General features: G+C 45.7%; 1 protein-coding gene and 1 long non-coding RNA gene across 3 annotated transcripts in view; both read left to right on the top strand.

Moving 5' to 3' along the window:
• PVALB (parvalbumin) overlaps positions 1–24099 on the top strand; it is a 43907-nt gene that overhangs the window by 4404 nt on the left and 15404 nt on the right. The window contains exon 1 of one of the 2 annotated variants that reach the window (XM_080971867.1): positions 19673–19829. The exons of the other annotated variant lie outside the window; for it this stretch is intronic. The gene's annotated coding sequence lies outside the window, so the exon portion shown is untranslated. Of the gene's footprint in view, positions 1–19672; positions 19830–24099 lie in introns of those variants that run through there. 2 annotated transcript variants of the gene reach the window in all.
• LOC308486960 lies at positions 158–1387 on the top strand. The gene is made up of 2 exons (XR_013991414.1): positions 158–423; positions 1131–1387. It is a non-coding gene; the product is annotated as an uncharacterized lncRNA (long non-coding RNA).

Raw genomic sequence — 24099 nt, 5'->3', positions numbered from 1 at the left:
AAGTCTGGCTTGTTGCTCATTTGGTTGCCAATGTTTGTGGTTTCAGACTGACCCAGGGATGTATGAAGGCCATGCAAAATAAACATTCTAAAATGCACTTCATGCAGTCCACACTCCTGTGACATCAATGGCATCACAATTGCTCTGGGTGTCCAGTTCTGGTCCTGCAGAGGAGCCCACAGGGCAAGGCAGTTCCATTGTTGCAGCACCAACGAGAGCTCCTTGTTAGCAACCTGCTCTGGCAAGGATTAGAAGTCATCTGAGGTATTTTGAACCTCTGTCTCCAGTCCACCTCTCTTGGGCTTCACCCCCTGTTAAAGAAATATACTCTCTTAAAGGGCCAACTCTCTGGCCTGAAGATGGGCACTTCTCCTATGCTCCATGACCTGCCTGGTGCACTCCCAGTGCCTTTAGACTGGCAAGGTAATATAGGAGGCACTCAGTTCTTTGGATCTGGAAAAAAGGCACCCAGAAGGGTCCTGGTGGGGGTTCAATGGGCCTTGGTAAGGTAGGATTTGGTTCAATGAACTTGTACCTGCCGGCCTCAGGTTTTGTCTTCCCCTGATCACCAGCATTAGATATAACCTGAAATGTGGGCTAGCTGCTCTGTTGGTGATACTGAGCTTCTGACTCAGTGCTGGACTCTGGGGCAGTAGCTATAGGTGGGCTGAAGGAACACTGCTTACCTAATCTCCCATCACACTGTTGGTGTGATGCACTGTCCAATCAAGGAGAAGGGGAGAATAAATCTCATTGCCAGATTTGTTCTGCTGGTGAGTTTGCACCACACCATCCACACTGCTGCCTAGCCCCTCACCTTCCCACTACACCACAAGGACAGCCACCCTGTCCAACCAACTGCTACTGCTCTGGGGTCATGACAGTGGACTGATTCCTGCTGCTACTCTTACTATTAGTCATATCTTTGGAACCAACAATGGAAACGACTAGCACCAACAATTGTATGTCATAAAGAAAGTAGTTTAGAAAACAAGATGGATTGATCCTTTATTAGGATAAACTTGCAATTACAGTCAAAGCAGCTGCATGATTAGAGCAGGAATGCTTCTTAAGGAGGCAAAATTGCATGTTGTAATAACAGGCGCATCGTTTTCTGTCCCTGTCAAAAGGTACAACAAAGGGGTGAAAAAATAAAGAAAAAGAATTGCATATCTGATTTTTTGCATGGACACTCAAAGAATATGGAGATTTCATATCACAGAAGACGCCCGCTAGTGCTTTCTGCCAGAGGAACTAAGTAATTCACTACTGAGAAATCTACAGAAGACTGAAGCACATCAAAGCATCATTATTGTAATGCAAAAAAGCAGCAAGATAGTCCAAATCTGCCAGGGCTTTTCTGAATTAACCTTATGTAATGATCCTATTTTCTCTCCATTATTTAAAAGGCAAACTCTGCCGAGCCCATTTTGCATCAGCCATTCTCTGCCTTACAAAGATCTGTTGGCCCATCAGCACTCAAGGGGAAAATCACTAGTTTTCCAAACTCTACATATGTATTTCCCTGCTGGAGATTTTTCACATACACCTTAGGGTTTTTTGTTGTTGTTTTTTAAGAGGGTCCCTTGTTTCTGGAGTTGCAATAGGAGCATGGGAAGCTGCCTTGTACTGGGCCAGACCAGTGGTCCATCTGGCTGAGTTTTGTCTACACTGACTGGCAACAGCTCACCAGGGTTTCAGGCAGGCAGTGCTTCCAAGCTCTACCTGGAGATGCCAAGGATTGGACCTGGGACCTCCTGCATGCAAAGCAGATGCTCTGCTACTGAGCTCCACCCCTTTTCAAAGGTGATAATGTGATATCTCCAGTAAGGCCAGACATTTTGCAATCCAATTAGCATGATTCCAGACTTGCTGCTGTTTGGAAAGCATGCATGGAATCAACTAGTGCTGCCAGAAAGGCTCTCTGATCTCAGGCTATGGAATGAATTTGGAGGGACTCGTAACAACCTACCTCAAAGAGGAGAGCTTTATAGCCCCAAAATCTGGGTTAGGTTCTTGCAAGGTTTACTGAGACAATGTGTGCAAATGGCTTTGAGCATTCTCAAGTGTGGCATATATGCTAAACAGGATTGACAACTTGAATAATATAGGGGGTGGGCAGATAAGCCCCGCCCCACATAATCACAAGGCGCAGTGCATGCACACCATTTGAATGGCAATGCTGATGCACTTTGGGGGAGCCTGGCCACCTCAGATATTTTATTGAGGGGGCCAAAGGGACCTCGGGCCCTAGGAGTTGGCTCCTATAATGCTAAATATAATGTTTTTAGTAACCATCAGCTTAGGCAGGATGCAAAGCAGTGAACGGCCAAAGGATGCTAGACCAGCACCACAGCTGCCAAGGAACCACAGATGGTTGAGAGCCACAGAGCTAGACCTAGTGCAACCCCTAATACACCTTCTCTGCTGCTTTTGGCATTCAGTGGATCCGCAAGAAGGATGGATTAAGACTTCCAAAAATAACACAATGGGGAATGATCACACTGGGGAGGGGCCTTCTTTCTAAATCTCAGTTGTGTCCTGGCAATAAGCTCCTCCTCTGCATGAACAGGTCATTTTCATCCAGTAGATTACAGTGGTACCTCGCGTTAAGTACTTAATTCATTCCGGAGGTCCGTTCTTAACCTGAAACTGTTCTTAACCTGATGTACCACTTTAGCTAATGGGGCCTCCTGCTGCTGCTGTGCCGCCGGAGCACGATTTCTGTTCTCATCCTGAAGCAAAGTTCTTAACTCGAGGTACTATTTCTGGGTTAGCAGAGTCTGTAACCTGAAGTGTCTGTAACCTGAAGTGTATGTAACCCGAGGTACCACTGTATTTGCATCCAGTGAAGCTGGTTCATTAAAGCAAACGGGGTTTTGTCTACCAACCTTAGTCTCTCCTCATCCACCTGCTTGCCTTCTTAGTTACAACTAGTCCTGTGGCACAATGGGTCAATGCCTCTGGCTGCTAACCAGAAGGTTGGTGGTTTGAGCCCACCCGGGGATTGCTGTGGGCAGGATTCCTACACCAGATGACCCTCGGGAGTCCCCTCCAACTCTACAATTCTATGAGTCTATGGACTAGTCCGGGATTGGTGGGTGATATTGGTTGTTGGCTTCCTACTCTTTCTTCAGTGTTGCCCTTGTAGAACTCATGAGAGAAGAGGATAAGGACAAACCTAGAAGTAGCTGGTTCTTGCTCCGCCTACCCTTGACCTCCATGCTTTCTGCACAGTCATTTTCAATGGGCACCAGTCATCACTGTTTGCATCACTTCTGTTCCAGCGCCAGCTGTCATATGAATTCCTTGCAGTGCTCCCAAGTGTTTGGTGGGAGGGCACAGCAAGGAGGATGGGCTAACAATCACATAGCTGAGCCCAAGTAGCATGCCCTTGTTGCAAAACCTGCTGCACGCTTGGCTGATATAGCCCACTTTCTTGAGCCTGTCACTTAAGGGGAAAAAACTGTTGACCAGTGAAATATTGCTAAGGTGCATTGCCAGCTGACGGAATCCTCACTCATTGCCTCGTGCTAGTTTTAGACTTTCTTAGCCAGCACTTTTCACTTGGGATGTTGGCAGGAAACCCCCCGGATCAAAATTCTGGGATCAGAGCTATGATGTTCTCCTTAGTGCAGCTCCGGCCATCTCCTGTATAAGCACCAGGATTTTAAAGGCTGCAGTCATGGTCAAATGCATTTGCACTGCTCAAGGTGGCATACAGCATTTTTAAGAGATATAAAATGAATGCATTAAAAAAAACCACAGAATATTTGTAAACATCTATAATCAATCCAATTTTGCTTTGTACTATGAATAGCATCTGGGACCAAACGAATGTTTTGCAAGTTATGCTCCCTGTTCCACATAACTGGTAATGAGGGTATGTACCACTTTAGAATGTTAAAAGTTCATTTTGATTTAATTTCTCAAAGCTTCTGGTGTTTGTTTTCTCTTACTCTTATTTAAGATGCAGATGGCCATGATATGCATATTCACAAATACCTAGTTTTCAAAGGAACTTGACTTGGTCAGTACTCCTGCAGCCAATCTGGTACCCTCCGGATGTTTCAGACTACAACTGTGCAGCTCTGCTGGCTGGGACTGATGGGAATAGTAGAAATCTACAGAAGCACATCAAAGCATCATTACTGTAATGCGAAAAAGCAGCAAGATAGTCCAAATCGGCCAGCGCTTCTCAGAATTAATGTTATGTGATGATCTTATTTCCTCTCCATTATTTAAAGGGCATACTCTGCCAAGCCCATTTTGCATCGGCCATTCTCTTCCTTACAAAGATGCTGTTGACCCATAAGCTCTGCTGGCTGGGGATGATGGGTGTTGTAGTTCAAAACATCTGGAGGGCACCAGGCATATGCTCACCCTTTGACTGAAGATGCCTTTAGGTGCCACTATGAAGCTGATCAATCCAGGTGATGGCAGTTGCATTCAGCAAACCTAAAAGGGTTGTGACAGACTAAGATATTGTTACGAGTTGGGGGGGGGTTGGCCGCATGCCAGAATCCCTTCTGCAGGGATTCAGTTGCTGAATTAGCCAGCTAAGGGCCATAATGGCCCCCTAAGTTTGGGTCTTTACAAAGGAAGTAGCCCTGTGCCAGAGAGCAAATGGGTAGGCTTCCCTCCCTCAGCTGTCTGGTAGTTAGAAAGACAAAGAGTCAGAGTTGAGGTGTGTGAGCTAGAAGTAAGAAGCCTGCAGCTGGTTGGGTAGCTGAGAGGTGGAGCCATGCCTGATTTCTGCTTGAATCCAAGGCTGTGGCTATGGGAGAAGCAAGAGCTTCTTGGGGTGTTATTGCTGCGAGCGATATTCCTCCCTTGCAGGCTGTTTATATGCTAGCCATATATCACAAAGACTCCACTGTACCTCATTCCAAAGGAAACCCTGGGGAAATGCCCGGAACCCCTGGAATCTCGCACCACTCAAGGATTGGGGTGGCATGAAATACTGTATTTTTTGCACCATAACACTCACTTTTTTCCTCCTAGAAAGTAAGGGGAAATGTCTGTGCATGTTATGGAGCGAATGCCTATGGATGGCGGGGGGATCTGCTGCAGTCGTGAGCAGAGGATCCATGGTTCCCCTTCCTTCCCTCCTCCATGGCTTGCTTTGCAACAGCAAAGTGGGAGAAGAGCCACTGAGTGGGGAGGAGAGAGGGACAGAGAGCCTGCTTGCTTTAAAGGAGCAAAGCGGGAGAGGAGAGGAGCCTTCTCCTCTTATACCCCTCTTCTGCATTATTAACAGCATCCTTCTCCACCCACCCCACGCGTGTTCCTTGTCCCTTGAGTGCTTTTCCTTCCCTCCTCACTTAAAACGTGGTTACAAAGCACGGATCCACATGGATCCTCAGGATTTTTGCATTGGGCTACCCCTAACTCACCATCAGATCACATGTCTGTGGCCACAGCATGAACCACAAAAATAATACATCCGCTGTTTCGTTTAGAATATTTTTTTTCTTGTTTTCCTCCTCTAAAAACTATGTGCGTGTTATGGTCGGGTGCGTGTTATAGAGCGAAAAATATGGCAATTTATTCCACTTTACACTATCATCTGATCTTGTGCGCACACTTTATAATCCAGCTCTTCTGTCCTTGAGGAATATATCGTATTTTTTGCTCTATAAGACTCACTTTTTCCCTCCTAAAAAGTAAGGGGAAATGTGTGTGCGTCTTATGGAGCGAATGCAGGCTGTGCAGCTATCCCAGAAGCCAGAACAGCAAGAGGGATTGCTGCTTTCACTGCGCAACGATCCCTCTTGCTGTTCTGGCTTCTGAGATTCAGAATATTCTTTTCTTGTTTTACTCCTCCAAAAACTAGGTGCGTCTTGTGGTCTGGTGCATGTTATAGAGCGAAAAATAAGGTACATTCAAAAATTACAGTGAATGCATAGGGAAGGGTAGTCAAACCATGCTTTGCTGTGACTTGAGCTATATGAAGTTCAATAGTTGGCTGCTGAACAAAGTGATTTTGAACAGATCATGTAAAATAGCAGAGAGGCTTTAGTTGATCGTGATCATTTTCTCCATCTCAATTTTGTAGGTTCATTTTATCACTACATGGATATATACATCCAGTGCTTTTTTCTGGGGCGATACAGGGGTACACATATCCCTAAACATTTTGTGAATCTTTGTACTTTTGTCCATTTACTGTATTTATTTTCCCCGATTTGAACTATAAAATGGTGATTTTCTTGAGCCATGTCCACCTGTCACAAAAAATGGATGCATGAGAGAATCCCAAGCAACTACTTTCCCCCCGATTGAAATCTTTTTAATCCTCGCTCAGTCTCAAGTAGGCAGGGGGTTAAGCAATGTAGCTGGCTTCTGCTAAGCTAGTTTTTCCTGACCTGGAAACCCCTGCAGCAATAATTACATGGGCTTTTCTAGCCTGGTGTGAATAAAGCCACAGTGGCAATTACACCAAACATCTGGTAAACGCATTAGCTTCTTGTTGCTTATAGAACTGGCTCTTTTCCATTCATTTATCCTCTCAAATAAAAAGCAACCAATAAGCTCCCAAGTTCCTGCACCTCCCTTCCTCAGAAGGAGGCTGGGGAATCATACATATACATATATATATATATATATATATATATATATATATATATATGAGCCCTGGACGGGGTCAAAGGCAACTATGAGGTTGCAGCGCTCATCTCACTTTCAGGCCAAGGGAGCCAGTGTTTGTTCACAGACAGCTTTCCAGGTCATGTGGCCAGCATGACTAAACTGCTTCTGGTGCAACGGAACACTGTGAAAGAAACCAGAGCACACAGAAACGCGGTTTACCTTCCCACCACAGCGGTACCTATTTATCTACTTGCACTGGCATGCTTTCAAACTGCTAGGTTGGCAGGAGCTGGGACAGAGCCACGGGAGCTTAGTGGGGATTTGAACCGCCAATCTTCCAAACGGCAAGCCCAAGAGGCTCAGTGGTTTAGATCACAGCGCCACCCACATGCCCAATATAGAATTATACTGCATCCCCAACCAAGTATGCCACCTAATTCCATACATCTTAGAAGATGAAGCAAAAATGGGGGGGACAGTAAATGGAGACAGATATAACTGGAAACACCCCTGTGACAGTGTATCCATGTCTCCAAAACAAACTAAAGAAAACCCCCACAACAACAACAAAAGGTTCACGCAGCAGGCCATGTTTAAAACATGGAAAGAAAAAGTGGGGAAACCATCCATAGCCCTATCCCCACTAATTCCCCATGTCCACCACCCACCATTCCACAATGCATTCTAAAGCTTCCAAGTAAAGAAAGGGCAAACCAAAGGTTTTCACCACCTTAGAGACTTCTATAAAAAGGCAGTCCTATTTTAATACAAAAAAACACAAGTCAAACTAGGAGACACCCAAATACTCTGGCTGACCCATCACCAACTATAGTTCACTGAATGAACCCTAGCTGCTACAAGAGTTATTGACATCCCTACTTTTCACATCGACACCACACTATGGAACATCACCATCAGGGTCACTAACTGTCTCTTATAGATCACCTAACCTATCTATCCTCAGAGGCTGCACCCACACTCAAAACCCCCCTTCTGGGGAACCTGCATCATTATTCCAGCCAGCACTTATACAAGATCAAGGCATAAGACAGGACAGAATTTTGTTGTTGTTTAGTCGTTTAGCCGTGTCCGACTCTTCGTGACCCCATGGACCAGAGCACGCCAGGCACTTCTGTCTTCCACTGCGTCCCGCAGTTTAGTCAAACTCATGCTGGTAGCTTCGAGAACACTGTCCAACGATCTCGTCCTCTGTCACCCCCTTCTCCTTGTGCCCTCCATCTTTCCCAACATCAGGGTCTTTTCCAGGGAGTCTTCTCTTCTCATGAGGTGGCCAAAGTACTGGAGTCTCAGCTTCAGGATCTGTCCTTCCAGTGAGCACTCAGGGCTGATTTCCTTAAGAATGGATAGGTTTGATCTTCTTGCAGTCCATGGGACTCTCAAGAGTCTCCTCCAGCACCATAATTCAAAAGCATCAATTATTCGGCAATCAGCCTTCTTTATGGTCCAGCTCTCACTTTCATACATCACTACTGGGAAAACCATAGCTTTAACTATATGGACCTTTGTTGGCAAGGTGATGTCTCTGCTTTTTAAGATGCTGTCTAGGTTTGTCATTGCTTTTCTCCCAAGAAGAGGCGTCTTTTAATTTTGTGGCTGCTGTCACCATCTGCGGTGATCATGGAGCCCAAGAAAGTAAAATCTCTCACTACCTCCATTTCTTCCCCTTCTATTTGCCAGGAGGTGATGGGATCACTGCCTTGCCGTGGCAAAGGGGCTTGAATAACTCAAAGAAGCTATGAACTATGCCGAGCAGGGCACCCAAGATGAACAGGTCATAGTGGAAAGTTTTGACCAAACGTGATCCACCTGGAGGAGGAACCGGCAAGCCACTCCAGTATCCCTGCCAAGAAAACTCCATGGACAAAGACAACAGGACAGAATACTGAGCTGTAAAAGTTTCCCCTTCATACCCTTGAAGCAGCTGCAAAATGGGGAGAATGGTATGTATCCATGTTTGCAAGCTGTCAATGAATTTGTCTCTAACAGGCAAAAGGCAAGGGGTATCTGTTTGTGACATTGATGTTTCTTTCCCCCAACTACTGATGATATCACAGAATGTTCACAATTGTTTCAACTGCTCAGAGTGAAGGGTCGGGTGTCAAAAGTCATACACTGAAAATTTCACATGGGGCGGAAAGTTCACAAAAAGAATTGTATGATGGGGGAAGGCTGATTTTCCACATGCTGATTGAGAACAACCCGCCAATGCCTGGGTCAGCACTCACTGTGATTTAAAATGAATTATGATAAGGAAGAAACAAATTTCCCATCACAGTAGTGACCCACTGGGGACCTCATATGAACAGCCACATTTCATGATCAGGTTTTGAATCAGGTTCCAGGAGGGTAATAAAGCAATAAATCTTTCAGAATATAAAATAGGAAATAAATGCCTAGGAAGAAGCATAAGGACTTAAAGGGTGAATCATACATAAAAAGGTAGCAAGAATATAGTCTTACTGGGAAAAGCTCAGCCTGAAAAGTGAGCATCATAATCATCCAAGAAAGGTGTTGATAAGTTGGAAAGGATCTTGAGGGAATGGGTCTGGAATGGAAATCCTGTGGGGGTAGATTGATGGAACTTATTCTGATGAAAGTGTATTTCATAGTTGATGATGTTAAATATGCAACCCAGTCCTATGCGTGCTTTTTCAGAACCATGTCCAGGAACGCTCATTTGGGATTATTCCAAGGTAAATGTGCCTAGGATTGCAACCTTACAAGGATTTCAGAAAGGCACAATCACATTCCCTCTCTGCTAGGTGTATGGCAAATTATTGGTTTTTTTTTTCACTGCAGCTGCAGGACTGGCTGTCTGAAGGCAATGCAAACTATCAGCAGGCAGAGGCATGGGTAGTTTGGCAAATACTGTGGGCAGTCTTCACTCTGAAGAGCCGAAACAGATTCTGAGGCTTTTTATAGTGCCAGGTGGAACCTCATCTGCCTTTTTCTGTCACCTGCTGAAATAGAAGCTACAGTACCAAAGCGCAACATAGGGAAGGTCGTCAGCTCACTCTTATGACACGCTGTCATGGTGGTGCAGAGAGTAAATTGCCTACATCTGGTTATAAGAAACCCCAGGTTAGGTCCTCTGGCACCTTACATACAAGAAGGTAGAAAATGAGTGGGCTTTCAAATGTTGTTGGATCCCAGCTTCCATCAGACCCAGCCAAAAGTTATGGATGATGGGAATTGTAGTCTAGCAACACCTGGAGGACTACAGGTTCTGTACCCCTAACGTAGTATTAGGTTATATTAGGGGAAAGAATTTACATAGCCACATTTATATAGGAAATGGAATGCGAGAGATCTTCCACTTTGCAAGTTTTCAAGCAAACACAGGGAAGATGATTCTTGGAACAGAAATAGACAACATCAGATGTTCATAGAATCAGGGGATTGTAGAGCTGGAAGGACCCATGGGGGTCATCTTGTCCAACCCCCTGCAATGCAGGAATATTTTGCCCAGCGTGGGGCTCAAACCCACAATCCTGAAATTAAGAGTCTCATGCTCCACTGCTGTTGGGCTACAACTCACATTATCTCGAGTTAGCTTAGCCAGTGGTCATACATGATGGGAGTTGGAGTCCAAGAAAATCTAGGGATTGAAGTCTGGGCTAGATGACCCCTGGGAACGTTTATGTTCTGTGATTGTCTTTTATATGTAGAAAGATGGTGTGACCAAAGAGCATAGAGGCTACAGCTTGCAGAAAGAGGGAGGAAATGATATTGCAGAGTGTTGAGAGAAAGAGAGAACAAAAGAAGGGAAGGACTGAGAAAATAGTGAATGGTTGCAAAATACAATGGAAACTATTTTGTTTGCAAATTATCTCCTTTGTACTCTCCTCTGCAAATGGACATCAAATTTTCATGAGATGTTCTCAGAATGTTCAGGTGTCTGCTGAATATTCACAAAATATCTGGTGTCACTATTTGACAACTAATCATGCTTTGATTTAGATATTTGACTTTGCAGTTTGATTTTAATGTTTGATATTTGACAGTATGTGACAGCTGCCTGTGTCTGATAGTTTATGACAAATCAAGGTTAGATCTATATCTGAACACAGTATATATACAGCAGCATTGCACACAAGGCCACTAAAGTAATATCAATAGTTGTTGATGTTTTTCCTCAGCACTGCTTCGGAATATTAAAATAGGCTAGATGTAGTTCAGTATCAGGACTTCCTGAGAAGCATTGCATATTACCAGTTAAAAATGCAAAAAAAAGTTTCCATGATTCAGGACATTCACAGCAAGGTTAAATTCATTCCATGAGTACCTTGTTATAGCTTCCTATGCAATGAGATATAGCAGCAACAATATTGATGTGGGCAGTGCTTTTTTCTGGGGGGACACAGGGGTACGCATGCCCCATAACATTTTGTGATTCTAAGTTTGGCCTCATTGAGGGGCAGTATTTCAATATGAGTAGGAAAATGAGAGTACCCCTAAACATTTTTTTAGAAAAAAAGCACTGGATGTGGGTAGCTCAGTTGGTTAAAATGTGGTGCTGATAACGCCAGGGTGGCAGGTTCGATCCCCAGAAGGGACAGCTGCATATTCCAGCTGCCCTGCGAGGGGTTGAACTAGATAATCTTCAGAGTCCCTTGCAACTCTACAGTTCTGTGATTTCTATGATATAGAATTAGGCTGCATTCACATGGCAATTTATTCTGCTTTCATAATTTCCCCCCTAACTGTTAAGTTCAGTATTATATTTGCACTACCACATGACATTAAAGGCACTTCTGGAACTATAATAGAATACAGTGCAAGTTTAATTTCCATATTATTTGCTTCCAGAATCCATTTGCAAATAATATGAGTGCTCAATTTGACTTTTATTCTACTATACACCCACTATAGTTCTGGAAGTGGCTTTTACATTGTGTAGAAGCTCAAATGTGGAAATTAAAAGCTAGGGAAACTTCATGGAAACAGAATAAGCTGCCATGTGAATGAAGCCTTTTTCTGTTACAATTCTAAAATTAAGGATCCATCACCACTGAAAGGGGGGTCCAGACAACTCTGAGTCATGAATGGAATTGTCATGCTCCCTCATGCTGACATTAGTGCTCTCTTCATACTATTACCAAACATTCAGCCACAACAGAGCATCATCACCAGTGTGTCAGCCTCAAACAGAACTTGGCTGGCAGGCACAATGCTTCCTCTTCCTCACATGTTCACTAAATGTGGAGTGTGGAGTCTGAACAACCCTAAGTCTATTGTTTATTTTTTTAAATTTCTATACCGCCCTTCACCCGAAGATCACAGGACAATTTACAATATAAAAAACCACAAAAATGCATTACATAGTAACAAACAAAAATAATACACACACACCCTGTTTAAAATGCCATCATTTGTTTAATTAGCCAAAGGCCTGGGCAAAGTGGAATATTAAACACTTTACGCAAAACTTCAAAGTCTTCTTTTCAGACTAGCTTGCAAATCCTGAATTTGCTAGTTGGAGCTGCAACCTTAGTTTGCCACTTGGGTTCACAGTGGTTATTTGTTGGTTATTTATTTATTTCAGAAAATTTATATGCTGCTTGATTGTAAAAACAAATAAACCTCCAAATGGTTTGCCAAACTTACGTTTTGCATTCATTTTTTGTTGTGGCTTTCTGTGTTGTTTTATTGCTAGTTGTTATTTTATTAAAGGGTGGGCCCAAAATGTTTCAACAAAAGAAATTACGGTAAGCTACTGTAAGATTAACAGCCATGTGATGTCTTCCAATCCGAGCCATTTGCACAGTGGTGTGCATTTCCCTCACATGATCCCAAGCATAAAACCACAACTAAGAGTAGCAGACGGGGGGGGGGGCGTATTTCATTGTGAATAGATGCAAAGACATTCAATCTCTTAGGCCTATGATTTCTTGGCATTTCCAGAAAGAGGCAAATGAGGCGATCTGACAGAAGCACGATTTCAGTGGGAAAGCAATGCTCAGCAAGGCTGAAAGGACCATTATTGGATATATTCTAAATTAAGGTTACCAGATTTTTTTCAATGAATCCGGGGACATTTAAATTAATTAATTAAATACTACACGTTCGGGACGTTGATGCTGCAGCGATAGCGGTGGCAGAGGAGTGGCTGCCGCCTTGACCTCAACAGCCACGTTTCCCCTTCCTCCAAGGCTTCTATCTCCTTTCTCCATGAGCCTGGGCAGCCCCTGAGTTGTTGGTTCTTCAGTGGTGGTGGTGGGGAAGTGGTGTGCGGTGGGTCAAGCATGGAAGGCACCACCATCATATGGGGACTTCCAAGCAGCTCCTGAAGCCAGCCAGAGCCAACTGCTCTGGGCTGCTGAGACTGCCGCTGCTGCATTTCCCGGGGACATTAGATGAAATCCGGGGATGGAATTTGTCCGGGGACTTATTCGCAAATCCGGAGACTGTCCCCGGGAAACAGGGACGTCTGGTAACCCTATTCTAGATTAAAAGAGTGGTCCTATACTTCTGTGTGCAGCTGTTCTTCCTCTCTACTGGACCTCTCTCTCCCAGTGCAGCAACAAAAACTTTGCTCTTCCACTGGTGGTGGGGCCAAAAACAGTGTGATTTGGGGACATGTTGTGGAAGAGAACAGATCCACAAGATCCTGAGGCTCCTCGTTCCCCTGACATGTGCTGAGAGCACCTTTCTTTTTGTTTAAAGAAGAAATGAAAATCCTTGTGGAGGGAAGATTGAAATGCAGGAGGTTTTAAAGCAGAGGTTGGAGGGCCTCTGTCATGAACACTTGAGATTCCTGCATTGCAGGGAGTTGGGCTAGCTGACTCGTGGGGTCCCTTCCAATGCTACAGTTTTATTATTATTATTATTATTATTATTATTATTATTATTAATACCCTGCCCATCTGGCTGGGTTTCCCCAGCCACTTTGGGCGGCTCCCAACAGAATATTTTTAAAAAATCAAACACTGAAGAATTCCCTAAGCAAGGCTTCCTTGAGATGTCTTCTAAAAGTCAGATAGTTGTTTATTTCCTTGACATCTGGTGGGAGGGCATTCCACGGGGTGGACGGCACTACCGAGAAGGCCCTCAGCCTGGTTCCCTGCAACCTCACTTCTTGCAGTGAGGGAACCGCCAAAAGGCCCTCGGAGTTTAACTCTCAGTGTCCGGGCAGAACGATGGGGGTGGCGACGCTCCTTCAGGTATACTGGGCCAAGGCCGTTTAGGGCTTTAAAGGCCAGCACCAACACTTTGAATTGTGCTCGGAAACACACATGATGATTCTGTGATCGGGACACTGTGGAAAATTTAAAAAGGCAAGTGGTTTGTTGCTGTCCTGCAAGTTGTAGCACTTTGGTGCTGGCTTCCCATAGCCACTTCTGCCAGGGGAGATGTCTATTGAGCCATGTCAACAATCGCCCAACAGAGGCCGATGCTCATTGAGACTGGTGGGCATTGGGAATGTCTGACTTCACCCACTGCTCACTGGATCCCTCAAAAACCCATCTCACAGAGAAGGATGGGACCTCAACGGAAAATGAGAAGGGTGCCTCTCTAAGTGTGACTGAGTGAGGTGTGAACCAAGAAAAAACATGCAAACCAACACTGAAAAATGAAACCCTCATTTATTGAAACTAAATAATAAAGCATATAAATCACACAGTGGAGTGTTGTGACTAAACTACGCCTAGCCACACAGGGATAAATAAAACTGTAGTTGCATTAGATTATAGATCTAAAGGTTTTGAAATGCCCTATGCTAGAAGGAGGATAATGAGAGGTTTGGGAGTATGATATGTGTCATACAATTTCCCAGAAAATATAGACAGATGGTTAGGTTTTACCTTTTTCTGGTTCTCACTGAGAAACTCCTTGCCACTGGAAGGATGCAAGTGTGCAGAAGAGGGCTTAACCAGAAGCAACCAGAAGGTTCTGTGTTTCTCAACTCTGCACTTGAAGCATCAGAAACCCCTCTCCAAAGCTTCCTGGCTTTGAATCTAACAAAAGCTGCCCTTGCGCTCAGAGTGAAAGAGGCATGATGGATCTAATTAACAATTCAAAGACTATTTAACAATTCAAAGGAAAACAGCTAATTAACAATTCAAAGACTAACCACTTCAATACACTTTTACCTCTTATAGCTAGCTGTGTGTGCCTGAGGGAGGGTTTCTTTAGTGACCTCAAATGATAGCTGACCCATGATGAGACAATACTCTCCTTAAGGTTCAAATTTTTATGCCCCTGCGTAGATGTGCAGCTTCACTTCAGATGCCTTAACATGTTTTTCAATAAGCAATCCCTTGATCTATTCCTAGCCTTGCCATGAATAATCTATAATCGGGGAAAATTAACTTCTAGCCAGGACTAGATAAAAAATCGTCAAGGCATACATTAGGGGCCATATTTCAAGTCTGCCAATGTTATTGTCTGGTTATTCTGCTGCAAATAAAGACAGGAGGCTTGTGTTCATGTCATATAGTGTTTAATGGAGATAAAAGGGTGGGGGACAGATGACAATATATCACAGGGTACACATGGCTTGTACCTGGCCTCAATCTACTGAAATGAACTAGATTCTGGTGCTATGTGCCATCCTCACATAGGGCAGAGCAGTGGAGCCAGAGCATCTTTCTCTCCATCCTTAGACTAAGGAGGAAGTAGCTGGCAGACACTGGGTGGAAGTAAGAAGGCAGATGGGTGGGAGCTTTTGGATGGGGTTTATAGGCAGCATTAAAGTGGAAATTTTGGGATTAGGCCGTGTAGCCTTATTGCTGTAACAGACTGGATTATCCCCCCTTTCCCTCTTAATTAAAAGAATAGTGCAACAGACTGTAGATTAAGCATACAAATAGTGTTTACTTACATAGAGTCTTGCACTTGATGCCAGCAGTAACAGTAATGAAAACAAGGTGGGCAAATTCAGCTACTAGGTTATAAAATTCATATTTGACTTCAAAATGAAATCTCTGCTTGAGCGGAGATCATACAGACATCCGTCTGCCTGAGAAGCCTTGTGAAAAAGAGGCTGAGTTCTGAGGCAGGGACAGTAGAAAAGATTAAACTCTTTTGTCTTTTTCCCACCAGAGAACTCAAGGGAAGTGATGTCACACAGTGCCCTCTCTAGTAATCAGGAACTCTGTGAGTCTTAACCCTTTCGTATCCTTATTTAGCAAACACACATTGTTAGATTTTGGGTGCATATTCCTACAGGACTGAGGACAAACTGAGTTAGTGGGGCAGTGCCCCATTCATCATAACAGGCCAGCATCTACTGCAACACCCTAAACCTTTTGCCAGACCTGCAAATAATTTTTAATACATTAACACCGGTCACAAAGTTCAAGATGAAGATTAACTGTTGGTATTATTTCTTCTTGCTACTGGCAGAATATTTGAATAGAAGGCAAAGTGCCAGGAACCCCCAAGCCTGGTTCACCCTGAGCCTGGTACTCTTGTCTCCTCCTGAATTTGCCCCTGCCCCATGGTATCTGCTAGGTTGGGAATGTGGTACTCCTATCTCTTTGAATGTGGTACTGTTTCCTCCCAGGGTTACAAAGTCCTAAAGTTGCTCACGTGACAAGACCCCAGTACCAAGAAGTTTGAGAAGCGTCAAACAGTAAACCATTGTACAATGACCTCCTCCCTCCATGTCCATCTAATGTCACCACCTAGACCGATGTCAGAGACAGTTTTCAGTGACTCCTAACTAGAGCTGGATTCATAAGGGTGACCTAGAGATGTCAAATTCTGCATCTCATTCTCAGTCCTGCCAGGTGGAAAAAGTGCTTGCTGCTCGTGAAATATTGCCAGGTAAATTAGCATTTGACAGAGTCCTCTCCCTCTCTCCCTGGCTGATGGGAGTTATAGATTTTCTTTCCTTCACAGAGAGCTGTGCTGCCAATAAGCCACACTGGAGGACTGCTTTCAAATGGTAAGGAACTATTTCAGTCTGTTCCTCTGATTACCCATGGATTTGGGTGGGTTTTTGTGTGCTTGTGTAGTATGTACTGCTCAACAAAACTCCCACTGAGTAATGCTGCTTTCTATTAGAGCAGCAAGCCCTGCATCCTGGCTTTGGGATTTTCAGCTTTGGAACTTCCAGATGTGCCTGCCATAGCCATCCATCGCTGCAGCTGTCCAAAGTAGCAAGGAAACCAGTGCTTGAAGGCCGTTGATTTTATACAGATGCATCTTGTATTGGCTTGCAAGAGGGGAAATGGAACTCTCCCTCCTCCCCCAGTTGTCAGTGACAACAAGCCTGCAGACAAATGTGATTAGCAATCACCTGTAAGTAATAGAGGATCTCTCCATGATATCCCTCCCTAATTCAAAGGACAACAAATTTCCCCATTGCCCTAGGGATAAAAAGCAAAGTGCACACATATAAAGAGGGTTGGTTTAAGCTACCTGTATATATGGCAGGTCCATGGAACCTGGGGTGTGTGACATAATAAACAGAGCAGAGGTGGGGAAACTCAGGAGCCAAATGCAGCCATCTCTGTCTGGCCCTCGGAATTCTCCCCCAGCCACCCCCTTCACTGGCCGTGCTTTGCATTCAAGGTGCCTGACTAGAAGGTGCCCTTGAGTTCTGATCATAATACATTGCAGGGGGTTGGACTAGATTGGCCTTTGGGATCCCTTCCAACTCTACAATTCTGTGATTCTATGATTCTTGAACAGGGCAGTCCTCATACCAAATGGGCCGCAAGAGTACTTCAACATGGAACCCATGGGTTGCACACTGCCTTGTCATGTAGGGGGCAAAGGAAGCGAAGCCGAAATTTGACGCCCTCCCCATGCTGCCTTCCCAAAGCCAGATAAGCGAGGTGCCAGACTTTTGGGAGAATGCACAGGGCTCTGGCGGGGTCTGAGAGCCTTCCCAAAACTGGGAAAGTACTAACTAGGCTTTGGGAAGGAGACTGGAAGACTCTAGGACCCTATCAGAGCCCTCACACCTCCTCCCCAAAGCCCAGCACCTTGCTTACCCAGCTTTGGGAAAGAAGCACAAGGGCTGGCAGGGGAGGGGGGTAGAATGTAAAATATTGCCGAGGGCCACCAAAAAGTCCTTGAGGGCCGCATGAGGGACTAGATTAGTTAGCCTTGAATCAATGCGGTCTACGGGCACCATTTATTTAATCAGGTGTATGTGCAGCAGTTTCCTGCGGACACAGCGCCCAATAGAGGGAAATTGTTTGCATGGCAGTACTCATTCATCTGAACGCACTACAGTGTACTGTGACTCTCCCACACTCACCCAGTTCTGAACAGAGGCTGTAGATCCTATTGCAGCATCTTCCAGCATTGTTGCTATCACAGGAATGTCCCAATACTCTGATCTTCTTGACTCACAGCTCTTTTGACTTATACAGTGGTACCTCTGGTTAGGTACTTAATTCGTTCCGGAGGTCCGTTCTTAACTTGAAACTGTTCTTAACCTGAAGCACCACTTTACCTAATGGGGCCTCCCGCTGCCGCCGCACTGCTGGAGCACAATTTCTGTTCTCATCCTGAAGCAAATTTCTTAACCTGAGGTACTATTTCTGGGTTAGCGGAGTCTGTAACCTGAAGCGTCTGTAACCTGAAGTGTATGTAACCCAAGGTACCACTGTAAAGCTAATGCTAAAATCCTCAGATTGGCTTCAGATGGTTGGAGACCTGGGGGGCAAAAAGGAGTGCAAAGGCGGCTTGCACTTCCTGTTTTGCACTCCAGCACACTCAGTAACAGGAAGTGCATGGTCTGCTCCTTCCTATTGGGCTCAAGACGGCCACATGTCCAAGAGACCACCAACAGAGATGAGTAAAGGCAGACTTCTGTATTTGGTGCATGATGACTACGAAACAGGGATAAGCAAGACACTTTGGAGAAGGGCAAAGGGAGCAAAGGTCCTCTGGCCATTCATCTTTACCATGGATTATGAGGATACTATATGTCTGCAATTTACAACTGGGGTTAGGAGGAAAGGACCACAGCTCAGGAGCAAGTGCTTTGCAAGCAGAAGGCTCCAAGTTCAATCCTGGGAATCTCCAGTTAAAAGGATCGGGTTACAGGTGATGGGGAAAGATCTTTTCCTGAGACCCTGGAAAGCCAGCACCATTCAGGGCAGAGGGACAAACAGTCCAATCCTGGTAGGAAGCAGTTTCCCACTTTCCTAAAAGGACTTCTTTTCCCCCTCCATTGTTTAAAAGTTCCTAGTCCTTATGACTGGGGAAATGAAATTGAACAATTAAAAAAAATTCAGAAGCCGAAAAAGTGCTAAGCAGTCATATGTACCGGTATGTATGTACGTATGTATGTAATTTGTATACCACCCTTCACCTATAGATCACTGAGCTGTTCACAACATAAAAATACGAAATGAGAACGCAAAATACATAATAAGACAAAAACAAACTAAGAAGCCCCTCTCCAAAAACCTAAACAAGACCAAAAAACCCCACCCAATTTCAAAGGTCATAGAAGGCCAAAGGCCTGGTTACAAAGAAACGTTTTAGCCTGGCAACTAAATATATGTAATGAAGTACCAGGCAAAAACATATAATGTTTGTATAATTCTCTTCTTTTTACAGGAAAGTTTCATAGGATGAGATGGTGTTCCCTAACCCTCCTGGTCTCTAGTAGAAGCCAATTAAGCAAATACATACAGATTAGCCTTGTTGTTGTTGTTGTTGTTGTTGTTGTTGTTGTTGTTGTTATTTCACAGATCTTTGCTTTTCCTGGTGCCCAGTATCCGGGGGTGAGTGTTTTGAGCTCAGATTCGGCTCCATAATACACCCACCACCGTACCTGCCTTGACAGAGGCGCGGCTCTGCCCTGGTTCCTTCCTCCCCACCTAGGTGTGGCCGCTCTGCGCGGGGGCTCCTCCAATCAATCCCATCCTTCCTCCCGTTTGGCACACAGTTTAAATAGCCGCGCGGGGACGGGATGTCATTTCGATTCTCCGGGGACAAATAAATGGAAGTTTCATCAGAGCGTCCCGCCAGATTGCCGATGTAATAGGTTTCGGGAGCGAGAGGAAGGTGGGTGCCAAGGATTATTAATAGTGCCGCTTGATTAGTTAGGGAAAGGTAAATGTGATACTGCCATCACCGTCCCTGAGTATCTGACACCGGCGAGGAGGGGGACATCGCCTTCCCGAAATAGAAGAGGCAAGGAGCCTATATAAGTGGGGTGCCCACCCGGGGTTTCACCTTCCTGTGTGAGCACCTTCAAAAACCCACCAGCCTTTCATAGCGCGCCTGGCACAAACATTAGACAGGTAAGTTTCAGGAATGGAGGCAGAGAGAGTGGATCCCGTTACTCCAAGAAGGATTCATCTGTGGGTTTGGGGGACAAGGGGGGTGGGTCTCTAAAGGAGCGGTGTCTCTCTCTACCTGTAGGGTACAACTCTCCCACCCCAATAAAACAGAAGTATCCACCGCGTTAGAAGAAGCTGGGGGCTGCTTCTTTTTTCTCCTTCCCCAGCAAGGCAATCGTAACAGGTGAAGGGGGGAAATCCAAAAAGGAGGAAACTTCAACGGGAGGAGGGCGGAGAGGGCGGTGGAACTGGCATGGGGAAGCGGGATTTATTGAGAAAGCACGGGAAGGGGAGATATAACTCAACCAGGGTGTGCCTTAAAAAGACCTATTTTGAAGCGAGAGAAGGAAGGAGGCGAGCATCTGATCCCGGTGCGTATTTGTGCGTGGAAAGTCCGGGATCAGGGAACGAACAATCGCTTTGAGTAAGGGATTGCCAAGCGCCCTCATCTGCTGCCTGTTTAGCTGGGCCCTCGTGCGCTCTTGTAACCCCGAAAATGATGGCAACCCGAATGTTTTGGGTGCGTTTTGCCCTCGATTTGCTCTCGGGGATGTGTTTTTCTTTCGTAAAAAAAAAACCTGCATATAAACGTGCGCAGCACTTGCCACATTTTTTCAGGGGGAGAAGCGCGCGCGCGCGTGTTTAAAGTCAAGGGTGCAAAGTTTGGAGATGGTTTCAAGAGAGGCAGGCAGGAAACCTGAGAACTGCAAAGATGAAGCAGGCGTATTCTTCCATCTCTGCTTGCGGCTTGGACCAAAGAGCGCTCAGGTGTCAAGAGAGAGACAGAGAGAGAGAGAGCGCAGAGCGGAGGGCCTGCGGAGCGCAATGCATGCTGCGGCGGTCCTCTTGAAACCTCAGAGGTTCGAGCCCAGCTCTCAGTTTGCAAAAACAGGAAGAGCAATGCTTTATGTTCGCTTTTCGTGAGTGCGTAGGTGATAGAACCCTGTTAGCTTTTCCCACGCTTTACGCTTTACGTTGCCCTACTTGAAAGAGGCTTCCCCACTCAACCCCAAAATAAGTTGGACTGGAGCAGATTGCACAGATGGTTACTAGAACAGTTGTTATGTAGTTTTTAAATTAATGTAAGGTCCAGCATTTTTCCTTGCACCAGTTCCTTAAAGCCTAAAGGAACGATTGTTCCCTGACGAAGAATCCTGTGTTATTCTAACGCTTGCTTTCCTAACTTTGCTTGCAAAGGTGGCTCAACTATCGCCGACATTATTTGGTTTCATGCCAAAGACCCGCCCTCCGCTGGATTTTTCTTTATGTAATTGCTTTACTTTCTTTCCAGTCCCCCCTTGGGGGCGTTGGTAACTCCTTGTTAACCTCGGAAACGGGAGCAGGGGGATAAGGGCATCTCCTCGGCCTCCTATCACCTCCATCTTTCCTGTTAAGTAAAGGCTTGCGCAGGAGGAGCGCCAGCCCGGTTTGGCTACTTGCGGATGGGCTAGCAAAAGCAGAGCAGGCTGGAGGCGGGCCTCGGGTTGCAGTCCTCTAAAGGCAATCGCACCTTCAGCTGAGCGGAGTGGGTGCGAAACTCGAGTCCCGCTCGCAGCAGCAGCAGCAGCAAGCGTCAAGCCGAGCATCTCTGCGGTCTGGCGGGCGGTCAAGGGAAGATCTGGCGCACCGTGACCCGAGGCGGCGCCTGAGTGCGAGAGGTTGCTGAGTAAGGGCCTCGGCAACCAGGGCAGAAAGTATCGGGTGTATTGTAGGGAACAGGTGCTGCTGCATCAACACCACCAAGCTCCTTCCTTCCCGCTTCTCTTTCTCTCTCTCCCTCTTTCTCTGGATGGAAAGACGGAGTTTTCAAGCAAGGATCTACTTAGCCGCCTTCTCCAAATCGGGGGGCGAGTGGGAGAGAAAGAGACCGAAGTTACAGCCTAGGGTGCTTTGGAGGGAAATCAGACGCCACGGCGACAGGTCAAACTGTGTTTTAACCAGGATCTGCTGACACGATCATGTAGAAAGAAACGAGGTGGGGGGCTCTGATTTTAACAGCAAAAGGGACGCGCGGATAAAAGGTGCAAGTGAAACTTCTCCCTGTCCCCACTGGACGTCCTCACTGCTTCCGCGGAGACCCCAAGCATTTTTCTCTCTTCTGTACTGAAGGTGGGGGGGGGGGGTAATGCACTGGGGAAAGAGAGGCAAACCATGGTGAGTGATCTGCATCCCCAACACGCCCTTTCGCTGTTAAAATAGGACCTCAAGATGTGATTTGTGGTGGACCACGTTTCTGCCCGTCAAAGAGTTCTGTGTCACTGGAAAACCTGCATTCTCCTACAGATCCGCAATAAAGCAGCAATAGTTTTATACACACACACACACACACACACACACACACCTATTTTTGCAACCTCATACCAGGCAGAGGGACAGCTGGTTGTAGCAAGAAAATTATGTTTGACCGGAATTTCACGCAGTTCAGGAGTTTCACAGAGCTCTTCCTCTGCCTTGTAACAACAAGCAGTGGCAGGAGGAGAACCATTGCGGGTCACCTTCCCTTTCCGCAGTCGGAGATCTGGGTGCGTTTCCTATGTAGTTAGGTGTGTTTGACAAAAGCTGGGGAGGGTTTTCAAGAGGCAAACTCGTGTGTACCACATCAGATCTTAATTGGATGTTCCATGGCAGTTTTTTCTTCAAAGTAAAAGTGGCCAGCTGAAGCACTTTTTAAGGGGGTATTTAATGTTGGGTGCAGTTTGGCCTTTGAAGATGATTGGAAACTCCTGGACTGGATGAGAGTGCATAACGGGGAGAAGAGGATGGATAAAATCCCAGTCCTCAGCTTCCTCTACTGTACTTCTGAAACTGCTTCCTCCTTGAAAGCATAGAAGAGTGATGTGGTCCACAGTGGCCGCAAAAAGGGCTGTCATGTTTTAAAGTGGAGCAGGAGAACCTGTGGTCCCCCCCTGATATTGTTGGACTCCAAATTCCATCAACCCCAAGCAATCACCTAGGATGATGGGAGTTGTAGTCCCAATAACATTTGATGGGTAGCAGGTTCCTCACCCCAGCCCTGCCTTTAAGATTAAACATGCATATATCACAGGTACTTCTAAGTAAGAACCTATAGCAGTGCTAAAAGGTAAAGGACCCCTGACAGTTAAGTCCAGTCGCGGACGACTCTGGGGTTGTGGCGCTCATCTCGCTTTACAGGCCAAGGGAGCCGGCATTTGTCCGCAGACAGTTTTTCCAGGTCATGTGGGCAGCATGACTAAGCTGCTTCTCGCGCAACGGAACACCGAAACCAGAGCAGCGCACGGAAACACCGTTTACCTTCCCGCCAGAGCAGTACCTATTTATCTACTTGCACTGGTGTGCTTTTAAACTGCTAGGTTGGCAGGAGTTGGGACCGAGCAACAGGAGCTCACCCCGTCGCAGGGATTCAAACCGCTGATCGGCAACCCCAAGAGGCTCAGTGGTTTAGACCACAGCGCCACCCGTTTGCCGTTGCCCACAAAATCTCATGGAAAATAATAAAAGGTGCTGCAAGACTATGCAGAAGAGTTGCTCTGCTGTTTCATATTGTTAACTTCAGCACAGAAATGACTGCCAAAGCCAGGGTTATGCTGTCAGATCCACAGCCTTGACAGTCTGCTACAGCCCTGCCCTATGAGTCTCTTCCTGGGCCTACTGCTGACATAGGTATCTCTTTAGATCCCAGTGATCTTGGAGCCCCGCATTGCATTTTTATTGGAAGCCATAAAATAAATGAGGCGTTCATTCCCCAAGGATTGATTTCAGAGTGTTGGAAAGCATTTCTGCACATTGTGAGCAGCCTTTCCAAGAGACTCTCTTGTTTTGGGATCAGCCCCTCCACTGAGGAACTGCAGAGAGGCATGTAATGCCTGTTAGCAGATTTTACCATCCAGACCTTCCTCTGTTTGCTAGCAGATGGACATATTTACTGTGTGCCGTTGAAAGGCAGCTTGATCCATCTGTGGCCTGCCTTGCAGCAAGCATGGGTGATGTAGAGGCCAGTGGGCTAGTGTAGAATGCAGCTACTTGATTCTTCTGGAATAAGGCAAAATTAGCACAAACAGAGCCAAATGTTTCTGCAGAAAGATCACTTATGGCGACACAGTGGCCAAGTGGTTTGAGTACTGGACTAGGACCTGGGAAACCCAATTTCATTTCTCTAATCATCAGTGAAACTCACTTGAGTGGCCTTGAGCTAGTCGCTCTCTTTCAGTCAAACCTACTGTGCAGGGCTGTTGTGGAGATAAAATGAACT

Source organism: Podarcis pityusensis, assembly GCF_964106645.2.
Source record: "Podarcis pityusensis genome assembly, chromosome: 10".
Classification (NCBI taxonomy): domain Eukaryota; kingdom Metazoa; phylum Chordata; class Lepidosauria; order Squamata; family Lacertidae; genus Podarcis; species Podarcis pityusensis.
This window is presented reverse-complemented; position numbering and strand designations above follow the sequence as displayed.